At 42.7% G+C, this 24,352-nt stretch overlaps 1 protein-coding gene across 2 annotated transcripts in view; it reads left to right on the top strand.

Annotated features, from left to right (window-relative positions):
* PROM2 (prominin 2) overlaps positions 1-24,352 on the top strand; it is a 464,577-nt gene that overhangs the window by 875 nt on the left and 439,350 nt on the right. The window lies entirely within an intron of this gene.

Here is a 24,352-nt window from a genome sequence, read left to right as displayed (position 1 = left end):
AGGGCGTTCTTACATGCTAGCAAATAGTTACTAAGCTCTCGATCCAATGTCACGAGAAACTTCACTGTCAAGGGAATCTAACAGGTCACGATGCCAATTCTGGGCTCCAAATCCAATGTCATGGGACATCTTTGCGATGTACAAGAACGGAGGGAGATCGGGTGTCATGGAAACCACTCCGTCAAGGGAATCTTTACAGGCTAGGAGCTGACACGGGGTTCTAGATCAAGTGCTTCAGGAAACTCTTCCAGTTTGTGAGAAGGAAGGAAATCTAGATCCTATCTCAAGGGAAACTTTAAAAAGTAAGAGAAAATGCTAATCTTTAGATCTAATTTGATGGGAAATGCTAGCATTGTACCTGAGAAATTGAGGTCTGGTCCCATTGTCAAGGGTCTTCTTACAGTCTAAGAAAGAGTTACTGAGCTCTAGATCCACAGTCACGAAAAACTCTTCTGGCAAAGGAATCTTGGATGGAAGGATGACATTTCTAAATGCACTGACATCCATATAATGATGCTGTAAGAGGAAGAAAGTAGCTTGGTGCAATCACAAATGGAGTAATGACAGTGTAAAAGGCAGAAAAGAACTGTGGGTGCATTGACACCGCGAGACGGAGGCCGTAGGCTCCTGAAGTGATGACAAGAGGCACAATGACAACAAAGGGAAAAAGAAGGAGGCTCAGTGCTTTAAATGGGCCGGTACTCACCGGTACTGAGTACCGGCACTTCTTCATTTTCTCCCCTTGAGTACCGGCACTTTTTTCTAGAAGAAAGAGAGTACCGGTACTCATGGGGATCTGACTTTAACCGAGGCAGCGCGCTCCCTTTATCCCCTAAGTTATACTATGGAAGCACCTTTCAAGCACTGCACGGAATCAATCAATGGAGCTCGTCACCAGGACCCAGCGTGAGCTGCTTTGTAAATCAGAGCAGGGGTGTGTCTGCTGAGTCATTTGCTTATCCAAAGATATTTCACAGTGGGCGCTAAGAGGGGCCTGTAAAATCTAATGGCTGGCGATGGGAGGCACTATTCAGGACATAACAAAAGAACGTATGGGAAGGCTTTTACAGTCGCTACGCATCTGAATTGCTTTCTTGCACACTTCCACTTCCACACTCGCTGATTCCTATTTCATCGACCTTGGACAGACCTTAAAACCAATCAAAAATGTGGAGATTGGCACCTGGTTCCCCAGTACAGACGTTGTCAGCTCTGGCCCTAACTCCGGTTTACAAATGTTTCAGGAGAGACTTGTTTATTTATTTTATGCGTTTTTATATAGCGCAAACTTTACCCGAAGGTGTCAGAGCGCTTCACAATAGGAACAGTAATGATACATGAGGAGAAAATTACAAGTGAACAAATTACAAAAGCAAACGTTAAGTTACATGAGGCAAAAGTGACAACTGTGAGCAAACGAAATACAAGAGGTAGCAAACGATACATTACAGGAGGAAAAAGTGATATGTGTGCAGGTTACAAAAGCATACAAAGTACAAGTAGAGGTATAGTACTGCAATAAATGGCAGACACTCCATCACAAAAACAAACGTTACATGTGGCAATGGTGGCACTTGTGCAAGTATCTAAAGCAAAAAAAATGTAAGAGGTAGCAAACAGTATGTTACCAGAGAAAAGTGATGTGTGCATGTTACAAAAGAGTACCAGTACTGGACAGATGGCTCAGTGGGCTGTAGGCCACCTGTTCGATTTAAGGCAGGCTGAAGCAGCATGTAATCCTTAGGCGGTTGATAAAATGCATGCAGATTTCGTGCATACAACCTTGGCACAGTCAAAAAGCTAACCCCGCCCCTTGTTTCCCCTTAGCCCCGTCCTAAACTCCACCCACTGCTCCTTTTGGTGAGTACCTGCACCTATTTTTTTCCATTTAAAGCACTGAGGAGGCTCTAGGTTCTATGATAAGGGGAATAACAGCAGCATACACACCAGGATGGGCGCTTGGGGCAGTGTTAAGGGGAATACCAACATTTTAAGAAGAAGGAGGCGCCGGATGTAATTTCAAGATGAATAAGAGCAGTATACGAGCCGGAAGGGGCCTTGGGGTTCCTTGATACTATCACAAAAATTCAACCGGAACATAAATAGGGCAATGTAAACAGTCACAAAGTGCCATAACCCTGTGGACTGCCCATCCTTGGAAAGGTAAAGCATGAAGAGTTCATGAACGCCAATGGCTCTCTCCGTTTTAGTTCTTAGATGTACTTTTTAAAGCATCGGTACCACGAGGTCACGTGACATCTCTGATACAGCTAAAGCTGTCAGTCGTGAAACCTAAAATTATCTGCATCACAAGAGGCAGAGAGTTGGCCCCGGTTCCTATGCCATAGGCAGTCTTACAACATACAGGAAAGAACGGGCTCTGGAGGCAGAAACAGGAAATGTATGGCCTGGAAGAGGAAGGAGGGAGCTCTGAGTTCAGCAAATACCTGAGGCGGAAGAGAAGGATGCTCAGGGCAATTACCCGGAAATGCCTGCAATGTAAGAGGTCGTTGGGCACAATCTCGTAAAAGAGTGAGTGCCGGGCCCAGGGCTCTGATCAGAAGGCATCGCTATGCAATCAAATGTTGACGCACCGAATGCCAACGCTTTGCAGTCCTAAATCGACCCCATGCCTCTTTAATCCACTACCAGCCGCTCCCTGTCCGTTTATTTCACTCTTGCAGATTCCCGCTTTGTTTCCGTTGGTAAATGTCTGAGGTGGAAAAATAAGAACTGATCCCCAAAAATGTGTGGTGGTTGCCCCCGCCGGCAACCACCGGCTCAACGTAAGCGCTGATTGGGGCAATTTGGGTCGTATTGAGCGGGTTAAAGTATCCAAAATAAGCGAATCCATGAAGAAGCAACCATCCCAGACCGCTCAAGGACACTGTGGCCGAGGGTGTGTTTTTGTGTGTTTCATCGAGTGCTGGGTGTTCATTATAAAAAGTTTTTATCATATACATGAAAATAAACTCTTCCGATGCAAATATATGTTTGTGTCAAAACACAACGAAACGCTGATGCCGAGGCATGACCGAAAGAAAATGTGTCGGCCAGTGTTGTGCAATGTTTGAATGTCACAACACGTTAATCATGGCAAAGTGTGCATAGTTTATACATGTGTGGTCTTGGCAAGTGACTGCGACGGGTAGTGTGTTTTATTTTTATTACACGCACATGACGCATAAAGAAATAGAATTAATAAAGACAAGTCACGTTGCCACGTAAAAGTAGGGACTAAACCGTGCCCTAAATAAAGTACGTTTATTTATTTACTTTGAATGAGGCATTGTATTTAATTTTAGCAGAAACAGTAAGAGTGCTTCCTTGTAGGCAGATGCACTTGGAACAGGTATAGAAAACCCTATCTTCAGGGGGAGGCTTGGTCAGTAAGATAGGAAGGGTGTGAACTTCAGGGGCCTCATTTATGAGGCCTTGCGTCAGTTTTGCGCTTCCGATGCGTCACTTTTTGTGACGCATCGGCGGCGTAAAACATGCGTCCTGTTGCGCACTATTTACAAAGTGACGCATCTAAGCAGATGCGTCACTTTGTAAACCCCTGCGCTACATTATACCTGCGTCAGGTATAATGTATGCAGAGGGGGCGGTTCCCCACAAGAAGCCTCGTAATAGTGACGCAGTGAAATCTATGAGATTTCACTGCGTCACTTTTAGGACGCTGTTGCGTCAAAATCTTGCGCCTGCCTCACAGCAGGCGTAAGACTGACGCAAGCCCTTTCACATGGGGCTTTCTGGAGTTGCGTCACTTTTGTGACACACCCCAGCAATGCGTGACTTTTGCGCTTACAGATACGTCAGAAATACTGACGTATCTGTAACTTCTTGCGACATGATGCGTCATATTATAAATATGACACATCAATCATGTCGCAGGGAGAGCGCAGTGAAAAGTGACGCATCGCGGTTTTCACGCAGCGATGCGTCACTTTTCATAAATAAGGCCCCCGATGTCCCAACAATCATAGGGGTCTATTTTCCAAATTCTCACGCAGTGCAGCAGCCAAAAATGATGCGGTGCATGAAAAGGAGAGCGCCATATTTACAGAGATATAACACTCTCTTCCGCTCTCTTTAGCGCTGGCGCAAAATCAGCTTGCCGTGCAGCACGCACACACCATAACACCAAAGTGCAAGGGTGTCTCCTTAAATCTAGCATAGGTTTTGTACTGGAAAGATAATCTTCCAGTGCAAAGTGCAATGCTTAAACTAACTTTAAAACTTTTCCCACTTTGTATGTGTGCTGTACAGTGCAGCACACATGCAAAGTCAGAAAAAAGAAAGGAGAAATAAAAGAATTTCCTCTTCATAGAGCCTATTTGAAATGGGCGTTATTTTTTGACACAAACTCGGTCTACTTTTTTTTAGTAAATAGGGTTTTGCATCAAAAGCCACGGGTGGTTGCATGGAAACGCCTGTTCACTGCCCATGGAACACCCACATGATGCTAAGTAATGCAAAGCAGCTCTATGAATTTCCAGACCCCAAAAAGTTTTGCACTGGAGAGTAAATTGGGGGAAAAAAGACTGCGTCGATTTGCGTCACTTTTGTTAGATAGGTGTGGCAATTGCCTGGAAGTTTAAGAGGCCTTCTGGGTTTACTTTTGACTTCTTCGGAAGAGTAGTGATAATGGCATGCCCCATCTGACATGGGACTATTCCTCTAGACAGGAATACACTTACTAGGATTCTGATCGGGATGGTAAGTATCAGAAGGAGTGTCTCATGCTGACTGCAAGGCATACTCTACCACCATATCTGATGCTTTCATTTTTTCAGGAAATCGTTATGACCTGGAGCCATATGTTCGAACCAAAAATGTTTTTTGCAATTTATGAATTCAGTTTTAGAAGCTGGCAAAGGTTTAGGATGGTTTATCCCTATGCAGATCAGTAGTATTGCTGCTGAGATGACCTTGATGCTGTTCAAGGTCAACAAGGTCTCTATTCACAGCAGTACCAGGATTTAGGTGAGCATACATTTTTCTTTCTTTTTTAACTTATATGGGGGGGGGGGGTGCAGGTACAGGACTTGGATTATGACACAAGGGATTATGGCTGGCATCTAAAGTTCGTCTTGGAATGACGAATCTGTCCATAATGTCCGACTCGGCTTAGAAGCAACTTAAAAAAATATTTAAAAATCCCCCAAAAATCTTTGGTTAATTAAAAATGTTCCTGCAATATCAGATCAAAATACCACAGGTGAAGCACCTTAACACCTTTACCAGGATGAACATTCCGCCACGGTGCGGGCGTTCGACGGAGTGGGTGGGGCTGCGTCGGCCAACGGTCGTGTGCAGCACCCAGCAGGTAGTGCTCGCGAAGGCCAACGGCCGACGCGAGCATGGAAGGGGTTAAAAACAAATTAAAAAGTTACAGAAAATTCATAATTGTGCCCATATGATGATTACTAAGTAAACACATAACAATACTAGACGTGTGTGATTAATACCTAGAAAATTCCTCAATAAGCAGTATACAATTGCAGCCATGGATATCTTTGGTATCATGAAAGTATCTGGATATACAGAACAGACCCTGGTCGTTCACGGCAAATCTACCATGAGTAGCATATTGCATTTAAAATAAGAATCTTTAATTATCAATCCCCAAATTAGGGTGCAGTGCTGCACAGGCAATGAATTGAAGGTGTTATATGGGAACCATTTCAACCCTCTCCCTCAATCCAAGGCATTCCACATTTGCATTTTGAAGGCTTGTTGAGCTGTGTACATCTCTGTATGGTTCTTGAAGACTAAAACATTCTGAGGTATGTTTGCTCATTACCGTCTCTAGTCGATCTATTTTTTCTAACAGAGAATCCATTTGTTTGGAGTCTTTTCCAGTCACACTACAATATTCTGCATTTTTTCTGCCCATGGTTTCCAAAATTAGCCTGTTTGAGGACTAGTTATAAGAGTGGTGCATCGCTGTGTGGCCTTCTTGAGGACTGTTTCAGTATTGTGCATGAGTGATCGGAGTGATGCTGTTATGTTTTATTAGGTCATTGCAAGTAGATTCTTTAATAGCAAGGAGAGGAGAAAGAGATGCAATACGTGCAAAGTACCTACATTTTTTGTTGCAAGTGATTGAGCAGGTTACCATAGGATCCATCTAGCTACAACAGATGTGTAATCGACCACACGCTCTAGAATGGTAGTCATAGTATAGCTCTATTTAACCTCCAGATTGACAGAAGATTACCCAATAGGCCTGAACGGTATAAAGTTAGCCATGGTAAATAATCTTGAGTCCAACCAGCAGCGATGACAAGCGATCCAAAGTAGTGCACCCATTAGAGGCATCCAGAATAGAACTGTCTAGGGACAGTATTGCATGGATATGGGCATATAGGCAGGTAGATAGATAGCTTTGGGTCTGTCTAGCAGCAACAGATGAGCATGCCAATACATTAGAATGTCCAAGGAGTTAAAGGCAGCCAGTATATATATGTATTTATGTATGCATGTATATGTGTATCGATGAAACTTCTCTTGAAACCTTCTTGGTCAGGAAAAGACGAAGCGAACCCAGATATAGAGGAATTAATATATTTTCATCCCGTGCACCTCAGCCATAACGCGTTTCAGCCCACGTGGGGCCTTGATCATATGACACATTAAGGGAGCATGCGTAACCTTTTAAAGTGACAGTGCTACTGATTGTGACTAAAGAATAGATGGACATAAAGAAAATCCTAAGAGTTTCTTTCTCAATGGCTATATCAATTCACAAAATTATGAATTGTCTTTGGCAAATCCTCAATGTTGCAAAATGAGCAAATTGTATATTAATAAATATGTAAGTATATAAATTAATATTAAATACATACCTATACAGCTCATTAAAAAAAACTGTGAATGCTAGATTTTAAGAACTCACATAGAATGGTTAAAAATGCCTATATAAAGTAAAACAAATGTAAACTTTATCATATTGAAAAGCATATTACCAGTCGAACATGATTTTAATTAATGTACACCAAGATGCCAAAATTAAGCAATTGTGAATACTTCCTAATATAGCCCAAGTGGGCATTGAAATGATCATTCTTTGTCTACGATAAATTGCTTGTGCAAATAAAAGTGTCAGTCAATGAACCCGTAGATTCACATGTTCAAATTCGTGCAAGATTAAAAAAAACTAGAATGATTAAAATGAGGCAGCGACAAGATTTATGCAGCTTGAACAAACCCTTAACTTCATAAACATGTAAAAAAAATCTTCACTCGAATCCAACCATTCAGAGTCTTACAATCCAGATCCAGAATGTATTTGCTCTCTAACTTGCGTAACATAGCCTCACGATCACCTTCTCTTCTCAGGCTGCGAGACTCATTCTGAACCTTTCTAAAAGGCAGTCTATCAGATCAGGGTTGAAACAGCTACATTGGCTGCCTGTTGAGCAGAGAATTGCTTTCAAAACAGGGTGCATTCTATTTAAGTCCCTACATGACTCTGGCCCTAAGTTTGTCAGAGATCTGTTCATCAGATATGATCCTTCTCGCAATCTTCGCTCCGCTCACAAATCCCTCTTGAGTGTCCCTTCTTACAAGAGGAAGCGTCCAGGCGGTTGCTGCTTTGATCACCTTGCAGCCCCCTTCTGGAACTCTCTTCCTCTTCAATTGAAACTGAGCGGTAACACACTGAGTTTTAGACACTCTCTCAAAACCTGGCTTTTTTCCCAGGCTTATTGCTGAGCTGTTCCGTCTCTACTTTTAACTGCTGTGTCGAGTTCCTTCCTATAGCGCCATGAAGCCCTAGGGTGTACGAGCGCTCAATAAATAAATATTAACATTAACATTAACATTAATGGAGGGACAGAGTCCACAACAAAGTATTTAAGCTCCATTGCTTTTTTTGAGTGTGTCTCACCAAAATGTCTGGAAACCGGATATGTTGTATCACCATTGTTTATTGCCCTTATGTGCTGGAGTATCCACTTATGGACCTGTAGCTTGGTGCTGCCTACATATCGCAGGTCACAGGGGCACATAAACTGCAAACTCGTTTCACATGTCAATTTCTTTGGTGATGTGGACAGGTTTGCTATTGAAAGCTGTGATGTATTCAGTCTTGTTAACACCATGTTTGCAAGCTTTGCAAACAGCACATTTGATGAATCCTTTGCTCGTGCTGAGCCACGAATCTAAGCTACAAGTAGGGCACACCTAACAACAGACTTGCATTTTAGTTCACTCAGGGCCAGATGTACAACAATTTTTTTCAGTCGCAAACGGGAAATCGGTTCATTTGCGACTGCAAAAAAGGGTTTGGTATGTACAAATGCTATTATGCAAGTCGCTATTAGGAAGGGGCTTCCCTTCCTAATAGCGGGCCACATTTGTATGTATCATTGTTTTGTGACCGCAATTGCTGTCGCAAACAACTTGCAGTTTACCACCTACTTCAAGTAGGTGGTAAGCCACTCGGAAAGTGGAAGGGGTCGCGGGGGGACCCCTTCCCCTTGGTGAACGGATGCAAAAATATTTTTTAAGAGCAAGCATTGGCATAGCCAATAGGTCTCGCCTTTGGGACCTTATACGTTTTTAGCCATGCAACAGTTGATTTTGTTGCACCAAGGATATTGTGCGGCATAACTAAACACTTATAAGGTCCCAAAGGTGAGACTTATTGGCTATGCCAATGCTTCAATGCTTGTTTTGTCCAAGCAGCAGAGTTCTTGGATGGGCACCATATACAGTCCTTGTTTAATGTAGGGCACTTCACAATAGTTGTGTAAGCTCGCTAACTAAAATGCACCATCTTCAAGACCAAGGATGTGCTTATAGAGGGGGAGGAGGGGGTACTTTTTTACTCTCTCTGTGTCTCCAGATATGTCTAACCATTGCTTTTTGCATTGTTCTGGTAAAATAATGTCCTTTATTTTCAGGGAGGTTCTAATGTTAACCCATTATCATTAAGATGCAGGCATTTGCAACTCCCTGGTTACCTTTTCCTGCTCCGCACTAGGCTGTAAACCTACTTTTGGCTATAAAAAGAAAAGGGACCAATTGGAGCTACATTTTATTTTGCCTTTCACAACTCTGTGCTTTGGCATCATGGCATAAGATACAACCGTCTATTTTTATTTTTTCCAACTAACAGCATTCTGCATCACAGGGCTTGTAGTTTTGCTTTTAACTGTTTCATCATAGGCTCAAACTCACAGGATACAAAGTGTTGTTGGCTAAAATGCCAGAACTTGCTGGAGGTGTTACGCATGACAGAGCCACTAGCTAGCTATGTTTTCAAATTTTACAATCTTCTACTCCATTACAAAAATGACTTGTTTCATGCGTGAAACTTAAGCGTTCCCTCTAACTCACATCATGCTTTAAAACAAGTATTGGCGATGGGAATAATTTGGTCTTATGTTTAGTGGAAGGTGTCATACCTGGCTTAAAAACAATAAATGTAGAAGACACCAGCAGTGCAACCTTCCTTAAAACAAATAAGTGAAGGACAGGTGGCAGTGACCATGGGAATATCACAAGAGACTCTCACACATACAGAACAACCCTCTTCACAGAACAGGTACACAGAGGGAAGCAACAGTGCAAACTCCCAAACTTCAGAAGTAAGTTACAGACACACAGCACCATCAGCGCACGTTTTCCCATCAAAGCACAGGTGCGTTAACTTTCTCACAAAAAAGGGAAAGTATGGCATAAGCACATCAAGTTTCTCCCTCTCACATAAGACAATAGGTGCAATCCTCCATTTCCCGCAGAACAGAACCAGGAGGGCAGTCTAGTATAAGCTTTCAACGTCCACATAATAAGTACATTAAAGGTGTAGGCTGCAGACACAGCTCTAGAATGTGTGCCTAATCAGTGAGATGAATGTGCAGGTGGATGAGTTGGTGAATGTGTGAATTCAGACCAAATTCTTGGTTGGCTGATATTTCACGGCAGCGTCTGAAGAATTCTGCTGCTGTAACTTGGAGAGTCTGTTTCTGGTGAATCTTTGGTGTTCCATATACTGAGAGTTTGCCATCACCTAGTCGGTCATTGTTATTTTGAGCAGCCTCGCCCTAGTGTAACTTTGCCCTAGACGTCCACGAGGGTACAAACCTCTTAGAAAGGGTTTTGCATGCATGCATACCAAGCGTTGTGAAATCCCAGGGTTGGTGCTGCACCTGTTCAAAATGTTGAGGGCCACCAATGTGTATCCTTTAGGCGAGGTGGGGACAACTCAAGACTTGTGAATAAGTCATACCTATCCAGATATGGAGAATGTAGATTAGTTTACAATGCGAGCTGGCCAAGAGAAGGTACACTGTGAAGGGTGCACCAGGGGTGGAAGATTGTGGGAGCTCACTGATGACATGCCGAGTCCTATGTTGATATCAATGATGCAGGCACTCTAGCTTGAGGGAAACCTGCACAGATCTTTCCAGGCCGAAGCTTCAAAGAAACCTCAAAGCCAAGCATGTATATTCTTACAATAAGAAGTGATCAAAGGCACGCGGTACGAGCATTTACAGTGCAAACATTTAGGTACGTTTCAAAAGCTCTCTATCTGACCCGGAAAATGCTTAAATGCGTTTAATTATTCAGACAGCGTGCTCGGCTAGCTACTGAATGCAAATGAAATATGCGTCACTGTTTACCTTATCAGATCTTGCAAATCAGTGGGGCTCTCAAAGTCCAGCACACACGACACTGAAGCACAGCTAAAGGGTAAAGTAGGGAACTGCTGGGGATCGAGTGGTGTTGCACGAGAGAATGCGAGGCTCGGTGCTGCAGACTTCCTCTAAAAGGAAACTGCATGCTGTTGCAAGCCCTAGTGGATGGCTCTGGGCTGCATATCAGCGGAAAGTAATCTGGGCCTGCAAACTGCGGAAAACAAGCCCGAGAGTTGTGTGAGCGCGCGCTAAAAGAACATTTAAACCAGCATTGGCTGTGAGTGCGCGAGCGGTCGCGAGAGGCAATCTATGGTGGGGGATGTGGAGAAGCAGAGTTGTGTGAGTGGAAAGTGAAACTGATCGCGATCAGGTGCTGAAAGCTGGCAGATGCGCTCATGCTCGCGCTTGTAACCGCAAGCTTGAGGCCAGCAAAAGCCTCTGGTGGCACTTTTAAAAGTCACTCACTAAATGTCTTGCCAGACCAGCGCATTCGCTGGCTCTAGTGAGACCTAAAAATGAAACAGAAACGTTTCATGCTTCTTTTTAAAATGCATCCCATGTAATGTCCCTTTGATGGGAAGAGGAGGTTTCTGAGGTGGGAGTTTCAGGCAAGTAACACTACTCACAACAAGAAAAAATCCCTATCTTTCCACAGTGTGGAGAAACTTCTATAGTGCATCCACTGATTAATCAAGAACCCATTAATGCCACATACACATATCCAAACAGAAAACTTAAATTTTGAAGTATTGAATACACACACATAAATTATAAGAAAATTGTACAATTTATTCCATACATAGTAATATTAAAAACAAGACAAAAATGCCATACAATGAAAGTTAAAAATGTGTCAGTACACATGAAGAACAATAAAATAAAGATTGTCGACACAGCGTTTCGGTATTCTTATTTAACACCTTCATCAGGACAAAATTCTATTTAATAAAAGAAACATACAATTAGTTCCATAAAACATGTACTTTTTTGATCAAATATTTAAAACACTTTTTTGGTATTCTCAGCCTATATTATTAGCACTAACCATTATTTAAACATGATTATCATTGTACTTGCAGGCACTTGTGGATACAGTCTAAATTAAACATACGACATTAAGTGATTCTTGATTCTGGGTTTATGTGGAGCCATTTTGAGACAAACAGATTAAATTAAATAAAGAACTGAATAAAAAGCATAAAAAATCACAGGAGACTAAATTACTGGTATGCATACCTTATTAAAAATTAGGTTTGTAGCGACCTCTGTAATCAATTTGAGGTAATTCTCAATTTATAACCAAATCTTCTGATTTTTAGTTGGTTATTGCTACTGAGTTGCGGTTGGACTGGTAACCCGCTCTGGATCAGGTACCTTTTGGAAATATATAATTAAATTTAATAATATCTTTTTTCAAGAGTCAACAGCATATGCTGAGGTATTTAACATGCTCACTATGTTGAGATAAGACGCATTACCTTAAGATTTCTTGATCTATGAATTCTCATTGAGGACAAGGTAGCCACCAAAATCTATTATCCTATTGTTCGTGGCTGTGTAAAAACAAGTGAATTAACGCTTTAGGTTCTAGTTGTTGACTTTGTGACTACTTTTATGATTAAATACATTCCATTAACTTACCACTAATAAGAGAATTTAGACCATATGAGGTGCGCGTGACTGGATTCCTTAATGACAGTGCCAGGCTTCTGTTCCTGTTTTGTTCTCTGAGGCTGGTGTAGTTTCATTAACCAACTATAACGGACAGAAAGTTTCTAAATTAGCGTCAACCATGTAGGATCTAAACTCTCCAACCTCATACTATTACGTACCTAACATGATAACAGAAGCATACAGCCGTATTTTAGACCATTGACTAGAGCAGTTACTCAGTTTTTCAGGGTGTAATACGAAAGACCCAAAAACAAGGAGCAGAATAATGGTAAAACTGCTTCTGTGATCATGTTAGGTACGTAATAAAATAGACTAACATGATGTACCTTCCGTTTGAAACAGGGATTGGTTTTACAAATACCAGTCATACGGAACCCGTTTGATCGCAATTTCCTAAATTAACTAATAGATTTAATAGCGTTCACTGAGAACCCTTAGAGTCAAGAATAGTGAGAAATGGACATGCATAAATGCTATCTCTATACCGACTTCAGATTGTCCTTGGGCAGTACCTAACAATAGAGAACACCCTGCGAGACACGATATTAGTGCTAGTGTTAAAAACTAATAATTTTTTACATAATGGACCCTCGAGTAGATAATATGAGGTTGGAGAGTTTAGATCCTCCATGGTTGATGCTCATTTAGAAACTTTCTGTCCGTTATAGTTGGTTAATGAAACCACACCAGCCTCAGAGGAACAAAACAGGAACAGAAGCCTGGCGCGGTCATTAAGGAATCCAGTCACGCGCACCTCATATGGTCTAAATTCTCTTATTAGTGGTAAGTTAATGGAATGTATTTAATCATAAAAGTAGTCACAAAGTCAACAACTAGAACCTAAAGCGTTAATTCACTTGTTTTTACACAGCCACGAACAATAAGATAATAGATTTCGGTGGCTCCCTTGTCCTCAATGAGAATTCATAGATCAAGAAATCTTAAGGTAATGCGTCTTATCTCAACATATTGCGCGTGTTAAATACCTCAGCAAATGCTGTTGACACTTGAAACAAGATAATATTAAATGTAATTATATATTTCCAAAAGGTACCTGATCCAGAGCGGGTTACCAGTCCAACCGCAACTCAGTAGCAATAACCAACTAAAAATCAGAAGATTTGGTTATAAATTGAGAATTACCTCAAATTGATTACAGAGGTCGCTACAAACCTAATTTCTAATAAGGTATGCATACTAGTAATTTAGTCTCCTGTGATTTTTTTATGCTTTTTATTCAGTTCTTTATTTAATTTAATCTGTTTGTCTCAAAATGGCTCCACATAAACCCAGAATCAAGAATCACTTAATGTCGTATGTTTAATTTAGACTGTATCCACAAGTGCCTGCAAGTACAATGATAATCATGTTTAAATAATGGTTAGTGCTAATAATATAGTCTGAGAATACCAAAAAAGTGTTTTAAATATTTGATCAAAAAAGTACATGTTTTATGGAACTAATTGTATGTTTCTTTTATTAAATAGAATTTTGTCCTGATGAAGGTGTTAAATAAGAATACCGAAACGCTGCGTCGACAATCTTTATTTTATTGTTCTTCATGTGTACTGACAAATTTTTAACTTTCATTGTATGGCATTTTTGTCTTGTTTTTAATATTACTATGTATGGAATAAATTGTACAATTTTCTTATAATTTATTTGTGTGTATTCAATACTTCAAAATTTAAGTTTTCTGTTTGGATATGTGTATGTGGCATTAATAGGGTTCTTGATTAATCAGTGGATGCACTATAGAAGTTTCTCCACACTGTGGAAAGATAGGGATTGTTTCTTGTTGTTAGTTTATCTCTCCTTGTCCCTAATTGGATTTGAAAGGAGACCTCCTTTCTCTTTGGTATAAGTAACACTACTCAGACTCCCTCATTGCCAGCCTTCAGAGAGAATCTCTCTTCATTACTACCTCCACCCGACCCCGAACTCTGAAGCACACTCCCTTCCAGGCCTGATTATCCATTTTCTACCATCCCTCTCCTGTGCACCTTATCTCACAGCTGCCCTTGGGCCCCAACCCTATATCAACCACCATCCAGCTCAATGTTCATTATTCCCGGTAAAAAGCATTAGTAAAGTCACCCACAAACTTAAAACATTGAATATAAAAGTAAATATAGTGGCACTAATGACCTGACTGCTAATTAAATAAACAAAAACAGAAAGGCCATGACAGGACCGGCTTTAGCGCCCCACCACTGACCTCTTTCTCCGTAGATCCCTTTACTACCACCCTCCAACAGTGCACTTCAACTCTCCGTAACCCCTGCCCCCTCGTGACCTCCTCCTCAGACTACCTCACTACCACCCTCCTCCAGTGCCCCTCATCGCTCCACAGTCCCTCCCCCATGACCTCCTCCTCGGATGCCCTCACTGCCATGCTCCACCAGTGCCCCTCATCTCTCCGTAGCCTCAGCCCCTCATGACCTCCTCCTAAGACTTTTTCACTATCACCCCCACCACCAGTGCCCCTCATCTCTCCAAAAACCCCTCCCCCTCATCACCTCCTCCATGGATGCCCTCAATGCCATGCTCCACCAGTGCCCCTCATTGCTCCATAGCCCCTCCCTCATGACCTCCTTCTCAGATTCCCTCACTACCACCCTCCACCAGTGCCCCTCATCTCTCCAAAGCCCCTCCCCCTCGATCTACTCTTCGGATGCCCTCACTGCCACACTCCACCAGTGCCCTTCTTCTCTCCATAGCCCCTCCCCCTCATGACATACTCCTCAGACTCGCTCACTACCACCCTCCACCAGTGCCCCTCATCGCTGCAGTTCCCCTCCTCCACCTCATGACCACCTCCTCAGATTACCTCAATGCCACCCTCCATTAGTGCCCCTCATCTCTCCATAGCTCCCCCTCCACACTATGACCACCTTCTCAGATTCCCTCATTACCACCCTCCACCAGTGCCCCTCATCGCTCCATAGCCCCTCCCCCATGACCTGCTCCTCGAATGCCCTCACTGCCATGCTCCACCAGTGCCCCTCATTTCTCCATAGCCTCTCCCTCAATTGACCTCATCCTTGGATTCCCTCATTGCCACCCTCCAACAGTGCCCTTCATCTCTCTGTAGCCCCTCTCTCATATTCATTTAATTTGTTGTATAGCGCTACTAGTAGTGTAGGGTGCCACAGAACTTTACATCATGCACATATTATGCAGAGACAATGATTCATACATGTATGTAAATCAGCCTACAGATTTAGGAATCACAAGTCATCCGTACTGATGGGCATTATGTTTTAAGAGGGTTTGGTCTGGAGAAGCACAAACACAGGATGTGAAGCATACCCCAGTGGTTTGGCTTTACTGATTAAAGTGTATATCTGCCCAAACAAACACTTCATAGCAACATTGGAATAATGAAAGACTGGGGAAATTGTAACTATATCGCAACACAAAAAAAAGAAGTTCTAAATATAACATTCAGGTTTATATGCAGCTCTTTGATAACAGTTCATAGGTCACTGTCCTATGTTAGGATTGTAACGTCTGAACTGCAAGTAACAAAAGGAACCCTGTAACAAAGGCAGTAACCCACTGAGCTATTCACATAAACTACAGTTTATCTGCATTTCAAAACTACCAACAGACAAAGGATTGCAATCCTGCGGGATCATTAATCACCAGAGTTATCTGGACATTTTTACTGTTGTCTTGCTTCTGTGACAGAGGCAGTCATGATAACGATACAAACGATTTAAATGAAATATACACGGCATACACAAAGTATGTGCCTTGCTGGGCCTCCACAGATTAAAAAAATATGAACAAAAAGCCACACATTATCGAAGCATACACAAAGTATGTATCTTGCTTGGCCTTTGTAGAGTTAAAAAAAATGGATTAGCCACACATTCTTTTACCTGCTCCGTTAGAACTCTGTCTCACAGCCAGATCTAATAAGCAGCGGAAGGGGTCAGCTCCCTTTCTCCAGCGCTGACTAGAGAAGGAAATATCCACTTAGCAGGATAGTACGTAAAATGTACCCGGTGCCAAAGAAAGGATTTGGCCCCTATTGTACCTGCACGAGTAGGCGGGGACACAGCCCACCTTTCTAAAAGGAGATACGTGATTGGGGTGCCTGTGAGAAGGAGCCCAGGCCCAATCATGCAACTCCTAGAAAAAAAAGGAAAAATAACGTTCAGAGGAATGTTTTAAATTGCATTGGCCATTTTCTGTTGGCCTTCTTAACATCACTGTAAGGGCCAAGGGACTAAGCATCCATGTGTTGGGTGGGCCAGGCTCATGTTTGGGTGGACCTGGCCCACCGGGCCCACCCGCTAGAACCGGGACTGTTGGGTATAATGTATGTAATTGCTCATGTGATACTGACTGTTTTTATGTTTGAGGGCCGTTGGTACAAACAGAAGCAAGGGGTGGCAATAGGCTCAAAACATTCCCCATCTTTTGCCAACCTCTTCATGGGGTGCTTGGAAGATGACTGGATATGGAGCCAAAGAGGTAGACCCTGGAATGACAATATTATATACTGGGGGTGATATATCGATGATTGCTTACTACTCTGGTCAGGTACTGAGGAGAAGTTGTTTGAATTCGATGAGCACATGAACACCAACACTTGGGACATCAAATTTACACACCACCACAGCAGGACACACATAATTTTTCTAGACGTTTAACTATACATAAAAGATGGAAAATTGCACAGCAAATTTCATCACAAGCCTACAGCTTGCAGTGCCATTTTACACGCTAACAGCTCATCCACCCCATCAGATTAGAGCCATACCGTATGGAGAATTCACCAGAGCTAGGAGGAACTGCAGTGAAGATAAAGAGTTCCTCTCATGCCTAGGCAAAATGAAAACTAGATTGAAAGCTAGAGGTTACAACACCAAACACATAAGCAAGGTCGAACAGTGAATTCTGAAAACCTCCAGGAGAGACACACTAAAGGTAAAGAGCAAAAGGAACACATCTAATCAACCAGTTAGACTAGTCACTAACTACAATGACACAGCGAATGTCTTAGTAAAAAAGCCTGAGTAAGCATTGGGCTATCCTAAGAGCAGACAAATCACTATAGGAATTTACTACTTACAGACTGCAAATCACTTACTGAAGAGGGAGGACTTTGAGGACTATTCTTAGCTCCACCGTCCCTAATGACAAGAGAGACCGGGACTGGTTTACACAACACTCACCAGGCTTCCACAAATGTGACTCATGTGGAATATGCAGATGGGCATCAGACAATAGAAAAGTGTTTGCTGGGCAGGATGAACACGAATTTGTGATCAGACATAACATCAATTGCACTTCCAAGTATGTAGTTTACATAATCGAAAGCAAGTGCAAGAAACTATATGTGGGCAGCACCATTAGAATGTTGAAGGAACGTGTCAGCGAACATGCTAGAGCACTGAAACAATGTGATGTTAAATACCCGATGGCAATTCATGTTATGGATTGCAAAGCACAGGGACTCCACAAACAATTCTGATTCTATGGGATTGAACTAATTCCGCCAAATCCATGGGGGGGGGGGGAGGGGGGGAGGGGGAGACAGGGAGCTGAAACTACATCGCACAGAGGCAACTTGGATAATGCATCTCAGAACGGTGGAATGTGGTTTGAACACGGACCACGAGATGCAGTATTTTCTAGGGGACTAAGCATCCATGTGTTATCACATTTTTGTTAAATCTGTATTTTCTCGTCCACATGTTTTAGATATGCACATAGACAATACTACGTATATACATTTGAATTTGTGAAAGAATAATCTGATTGTCATGTGATTATGGAGATCAGCACAGATATGCAGGTGCTGTATTCTGACCTGTAGATCTTATTACTGTACTTTCCATGGTGATTTTTAGCTGTAATGAGGTCCTAACGCAATAATGATTCTAATAATTTTATCCTATTACTGCATAGGAAATGCCTGGGATTAATTTCCCAGCTATAGACGTATAACCATATTATCACACTTAGGGACACTTTATTATCGCCCCCTGAATGATTATGAGGTCGTGAGTATGGTGATCGGTATACTCACCCCCCCTCAACCTTTTCTGTATTCAGGCACTTACAGTTCTTGCACTACCACATGTTCACCCAACAAAGGGGCAATATTCACCCTACTCACCAACCGCATCCCTCACCTCTAATTCATAGGAACTGACCCATGTTTACTTCTATCTAGCTTCGTCTCACGCCCCTGCTGAGCTATATTTTCTACACACATGTACGACATTGGGAATCAGACGTACTCGTCCTCTTCATATGGTTTTTATGTGTGGCTTTTGCCAGAGCGTTGTTCACTATTGTTACGATTTGATTACATAAATTCTGTTACACGTTCTTCTGACCGCATTTCGATGTGTGCGCATTCTAGTTTCTCACTTCCGATATATCAATAGCTGCCTCTTGTGGGTTAGCTGTCCAGCGCTCTGACACGTTTCACTTGAGAGAGGTTCTTCCGCGGCCTATTTTCTGCTTCCGGGTCAATTTGGAACCTCGGAGTGGTGGGACAACGACCGGCATACTCGCTGATCAGTAAGTTCTTTTTTGAACCAAGGCATAATACTTTCTTGTCATGTTCACTTACATAGAATTTGGAATCTTATTTCAGGTACTCGTTAAGTATGGGTGCAAAATCCGTTCCGCTCGCGCAATTTGCGAATTTTCGGCAATATCGCGATCTGCTAATTTCGCGAAATTGCAGAAAAATTCGCAAATTCGCGCGCGGGCGGATTTATTTGAACATGCCCGAGTTGAAGTTCAAATAATCAGCCAAAACAACTAGTGAGCACGGTCTAGGCTAGGCAGATGTGCTTCCTCCCCATATCTACCGCCTATAATTAGATGTAATCCTTGATGTAGGTCTTTGCATCCACGAGCTTCTCGAGCGCAATCCCCGTGTACTTCCAGTGACCAGGAGGCTGCTTTCTCCTCATCTGGTGCTCTGATCAGTCTCTGACCCTTTATAAACAGGAGGCATGTGAACTCGCATAAAAGTCCCGCCCCACACACATTAGGGTATGCAACGCATTCCCGCCCTTTCCTCACTATGATGGACCGCTCACTCGAGGGACCTCAGCGCCCAAACAACTAGTGAGCACGGTCGAGGCTAGGCAGGTGTGCTTCCTTCCCATATCTACCGCCTACAATTAGATGTAATCCTTGATGTAGGTCTTTGCATCCACGAGTTTCTCGAGCGCAATCCCTGTGTACTTCCAGTGATCAGGAGGCTGCTTTCTCCTCATCTGCTGCTCTGATCGGTCGCTGACCCTTTATAAACAAGAGGCATGTGAACTTGCATAGAAGCCCCGCCTGTTTGGCCCCGCCACACACACACTAGGGTATGCAATGTCTTCCCGCCCTTTCCTCACTATGATGGACAGCTCACTCGAGAGACCTCGGCGCCTTTCGGCGCGGTGGCAAAGTTACAGACATCCGTGGTCACATTATTGTGCAAATGGCAAAAAAATCCGTGAGTTCGCGGGAAATTCCGCAAACTCGCCGATTTTTTTGCCATTTCGCACGAATTCGCGGACCACGAATCCGCAAAATTTGCCCATATTTAGTACTCATACTCAGAGTACAGATTGGAAAACTTATCATATATTTGGATATTGCACAGAGGAGTTTATTTACTTAAGGTAAGAGGTAGGGATTTGCCTTGTGGGCCCTTGAGTAAATGATATGGGAACTGTTTCAAAAACATAATGCCCATTCTTACAGTTTCTGTCCGCCCTTTCTAATTAGATACTGTTTCCATCACCAGGATATTGTTATAGACAATCACCATTATCTACTTACAAGCCGGTACGGAATTACAACCGGCGGAGAGGTGGGATGATATTTTCTCACCATCTCACTTATAGCACTGACCACCCCATAGGTGATCCTATACTTACACTTGCTTCATTTTGCTTATTACTCCAGGAGTCCATTAATATCTTTTCAATATTGCCTGATGGTAGGGTACTTCCAGTGACATTACAGCATAAACACTCACTCCAATTCATGAATCGCGGATGAGGAGGGCTAATACCCCTCATTATGGCTTAGTATGTCTGCTACTATTACCAAACCTCATCTAGATTGACACTTAATTTCATCAATGGAAGTTCCCCCTCACCGTAATTTCGCATGATCACTAGACTTTCTGCACAAATGATCAGACCTCTTCCGGGTCGACGCTCTACTTCTTAAATTGGGAGTATTCTCCCCGCCGCACCACTGCATGATTACTTGACCCATGCATGAAATTACAAGCCGTGAGGGCCATTTTACTCACTCTCATCATTTCGAGTTTTGGGGCAAGCTTTGGACCCCTGTTCACCTCACATTGTCTTCTCTTCACGATTGTGCAATTGGAAGCAAATATCTCTCATATAAGCATGGGCGGATTTTACGAATTGGCAATCCGCGAACTTGCGTATTTACGGATTCGCAATCCGCAAAATCCGTGAACTCTCTCGAATTTTGTTTTTTTTGTGTTCACAAGGATTTCTGCTTGTTCGCGAGGGTTCTGTACCAGTTCGCAATTGCAAACTTACTTGTCGGCTCGCAACGGCCGCGACTATGTTGTTTCTACATCTGGTTCATCATCACAGGTTCACAGCACCCTCTGTTTCACCACTGCCACCCTCTGGTACACCCATGCCACCCTCTGGTACATCACTGCCACCCTCTGGTTGGTGTATCACTGTAGATTATGGGGGTGAAAAAAAGCAAGCACACCTGCCCTGCTTCAACTGACATGAATTAATTTGGGGTTGATTAATGTGTCACTGAATTTAAACTTCCAGTCTGGCTGGCACCTGCTTCCTTATCTGTAATTTGCTGAACTCTGAAGGGGCCCCTCAGGAAGCACTACAGGGAATGGTTACTAATGATAAGATTGAACTTTTGCACCTGCTGAGTGCTTTCAGTTTTGTCTGTAATTGCTTTCTGTTGCAGTGTAATTTTTTTAACAGGACCTTTGTTGTATACTTGTAGCTATTCTCTGAGCCTGCTGTGAGGGTCAGAGCAGGGTCATAGAATAGTTGCAAGTAGGCAAATGAACTCTGAAGGGGCCCCTCAGGAAGCACTACAGGGAATGGTTACTAATGATAAGATTGAACGTTTGCACCTGCTGAGTGCTTTCAGTTTTACAAAAATCCAAATATCCAGCAGCATCCACAAAAGTAATCCTTCCAGGTCAAGATCCAAATCAAAGTGACCAGCACATGAAGAAAGCACTGGGAGGAGCCTGGTGGACAGGAACAGGAAGTTGGAGACTGTGGGGCACTTCCTTCCTCCCACCCCCACCCCCCAAAATGGACTCCTTGCAAAGAAAAAGTGCAGGCAAATGTCAACCTGAGGAGTTATTCTGATAAAAATCATAATTTTCAAGGTTTATGCTGCCTGCTGGTGGATTTCTTGTGCGAAATTGCAAATTTTGCAATCTCGCAATTGCGATATTGTCGCTGTCCGCCGCATCTACGTGTTCAAAAGTATTTACTCCCGTGAAATTGTATAGTATTCTAGTTGGCAAGTGCGACCAAGCAAAAAATCCGCTTCGCACGGATTTTACGAATTTTCGGCAAGTTTGCGAGAGTTCGCGGATTGCGAATTTACCGAAAATCCGCAAAATCCGCGATCGGAACTGATTTTACGCCCATGCTTACTCTCATATCTTCTTCCTGGTCTTTGCTCCTATCTCTCTTTTCACTTCACCGCTTTGATGTTTCTGTAGTACTGTTCTACTTACGACTATTAAGTCACATTACTGTAACTATGGTCACCCTTTTGGGTCCTCAGTATTGCTGATGTTTTGGATCTTCCGTTGAAGTCACTGTATGTTGTTTTACTGAACTAGTATATGTGTTCTCAATACATACATCCTTGGTGCACTGTGAGTGTGCATGCACCTTTGGAACTTTGGGTTTCCACGTTTTTGGTGTATGATATGTTGGCTAACATATCATATTGTGCAGTGCTTTGTTATGATCCCATGATACATTATGTCTTATTGTACATCTTTTCAGCCCTGAAGAAGTCGTGGGGTACTTCCCCAGACGAAACATGTGTTGGCTGGGCAACTGTTTGGATTAAAGAAGAACAATACAATTACAACTGCACTGTTTATTTCTTTGCATAATATATGTACTCTTGAGTTATGTGAAGATTACCTATTATGTCGCAATAGGCACTGTAATTTTAGCGTGCGCATAGGCTTGCAGTAATTGCCCATGTGATCTGCAAGGCAGAATGAAGTAATGTGTCCTTCATGATAGCAGGAGATGTGTGGAGCATAATCCGAATAGACCATTGCGTCTTTTAAGGTTAACCAGGGGTTGCACTAGCTACCCCTATCTGCTGAAGTCAATTCGTTGCATTCAGGAGGAGAAACTGCTACCACGTGCCTACCCTTTGGTGCCACCTGCACTGTTCCTGATATCCCTGTTTGCAGGGCTCATGAAAAGTGTACTAGGTCGAGAAAATATTGAGAGCTCATGGGACCCTTTTACTGTCTGTCCTGTGTACTCCATACCCTTCTGTGGCAAATAGGATGCAGGTAAGCGGGATAGGGTACAACGAGAGCTCAGCCGTGCGATGTGATTAGTGATCAAAGGGCGTGTAAATTCAAGTCCTTTGCTTTTGGCATTTTGGTGAAAAGATGTCCATTTTGAGCTGTCAGTGTATTTCTTACCTAGGACTCGTCTTCTCGGAGAAAGAGACGAGGTCTTCTATTTCCTGCTGCTACCTTGAATCTCTGATACACACAGAGGTTATTAAAGGGAGAAGTCAGTAGAAGGAACCATGTGGATTCTAAGTGAAAAGTTGCCCAATTGATGTCAAAACAGGAAGCAAGTGTCAATAAAGTACCAGTAATGCCATCCTTGCAAGTGTGAAAAAAGAATTACCTCAGCTTCAAAACCATAACCCTCTGCTGCGGGACCAGTCTGCATCGATGTAGGAAACAGGAAACTGCTAAAGTGCAGGGAAGCCTAGCTGCAGGGGCTCAGCTCAAGGATTCCCATATGCAAATAGTGACGTACAGATGAAACTGGTAGGAGGCCATAAGGTATCTAACTGAATGAGGCACCAGAGGAGACTAGCTCCAAAGCAGTGCTGCAATGCATGCCGCCATCTTGAATTGGGACAAGTGATATGTTTTCCTTTTAGGCACCATCTTGGAACAATAGCAGCCCTATGCACAAGCCAGCTTTTTTCAAACCCAGAATGTCTTACTCCCCAATGAGCTGACCACTGAAGAACTGTAATCTTCATTCTTAGGGGTCTCACTAATACAAAGAACTTGGCACAGAAGCTGAAATATGAAAAGACATCTTTATTAAACTTAATTAAGTGAGACTACGTCACACAGAAGCCTTGGCAACTGAATGAGGCAGTCACATAGGCCTTTTATATGCTTAGGGTTACAAACTCAGCATAAAAGAAAGGGGCAGTCCTAGCTTCTGCAAGCATGCAAAATACCTAATATGGACATACAAGATCTGCAAAATATTAGCCAATAGGAGAACATTAAAAAAAAGCATCATATAACCAGAACGTCCCCCTTACGTCGTGTTTCTGCCCAACCCACAAGTAAATTAATTACAGCACCTATAGGTCAATCAGTAATGGCAGGACATGTCTGTATGCAGTTAGGCCAGCTGGTGTCTGAGATTGATTTCAAAGCAAGGACAGAGGGGGGTTTTCAACACGTTGCAGTCCAAAGGGCAGAGACACTTCATGAATAGAGCAGCCTGTGTAAAGGCAACACAAATTGATGACAAATGTAAGATGGAGTCAAAATTAAAGAACCTCAGACCCTCCTTTTGCCATTACACAGGCAAATCCTAAAATTATTTTGCAAACATTTTCAGGGCTCCTAGTTATTTCAGCGACTATTGACAATGCCAGTAAAACAATAAGAATCAGTCTCCAAACACCCATTCTATGCAATCGCACGGGAAATACCCAGAGTCCGTCGAAGCCTCTCTGGCAGGCTTCTATTGTCCATCAAATCTGCTTCTGTTGTT

This window comes from Lissotriton helveticus, chromosome 11 (assembly GCF_964261635.1).
Source record: "Lissotriton helveticus chromosome 11, aLisHel1.1, whole genome shotgun sequence".
Classification (NCBI taxonomy): Eukaryota; Metazoa; Chordata; class Amphibia; order Caudata; family Salamandridae; genus Lissotriton; species Lissotriton helveticus.
The sequence above is the reverse complement of the archived record's forward strand: the minus strand, read 5'-3'. Positions and strand labels throughout refer to the sequence as shown.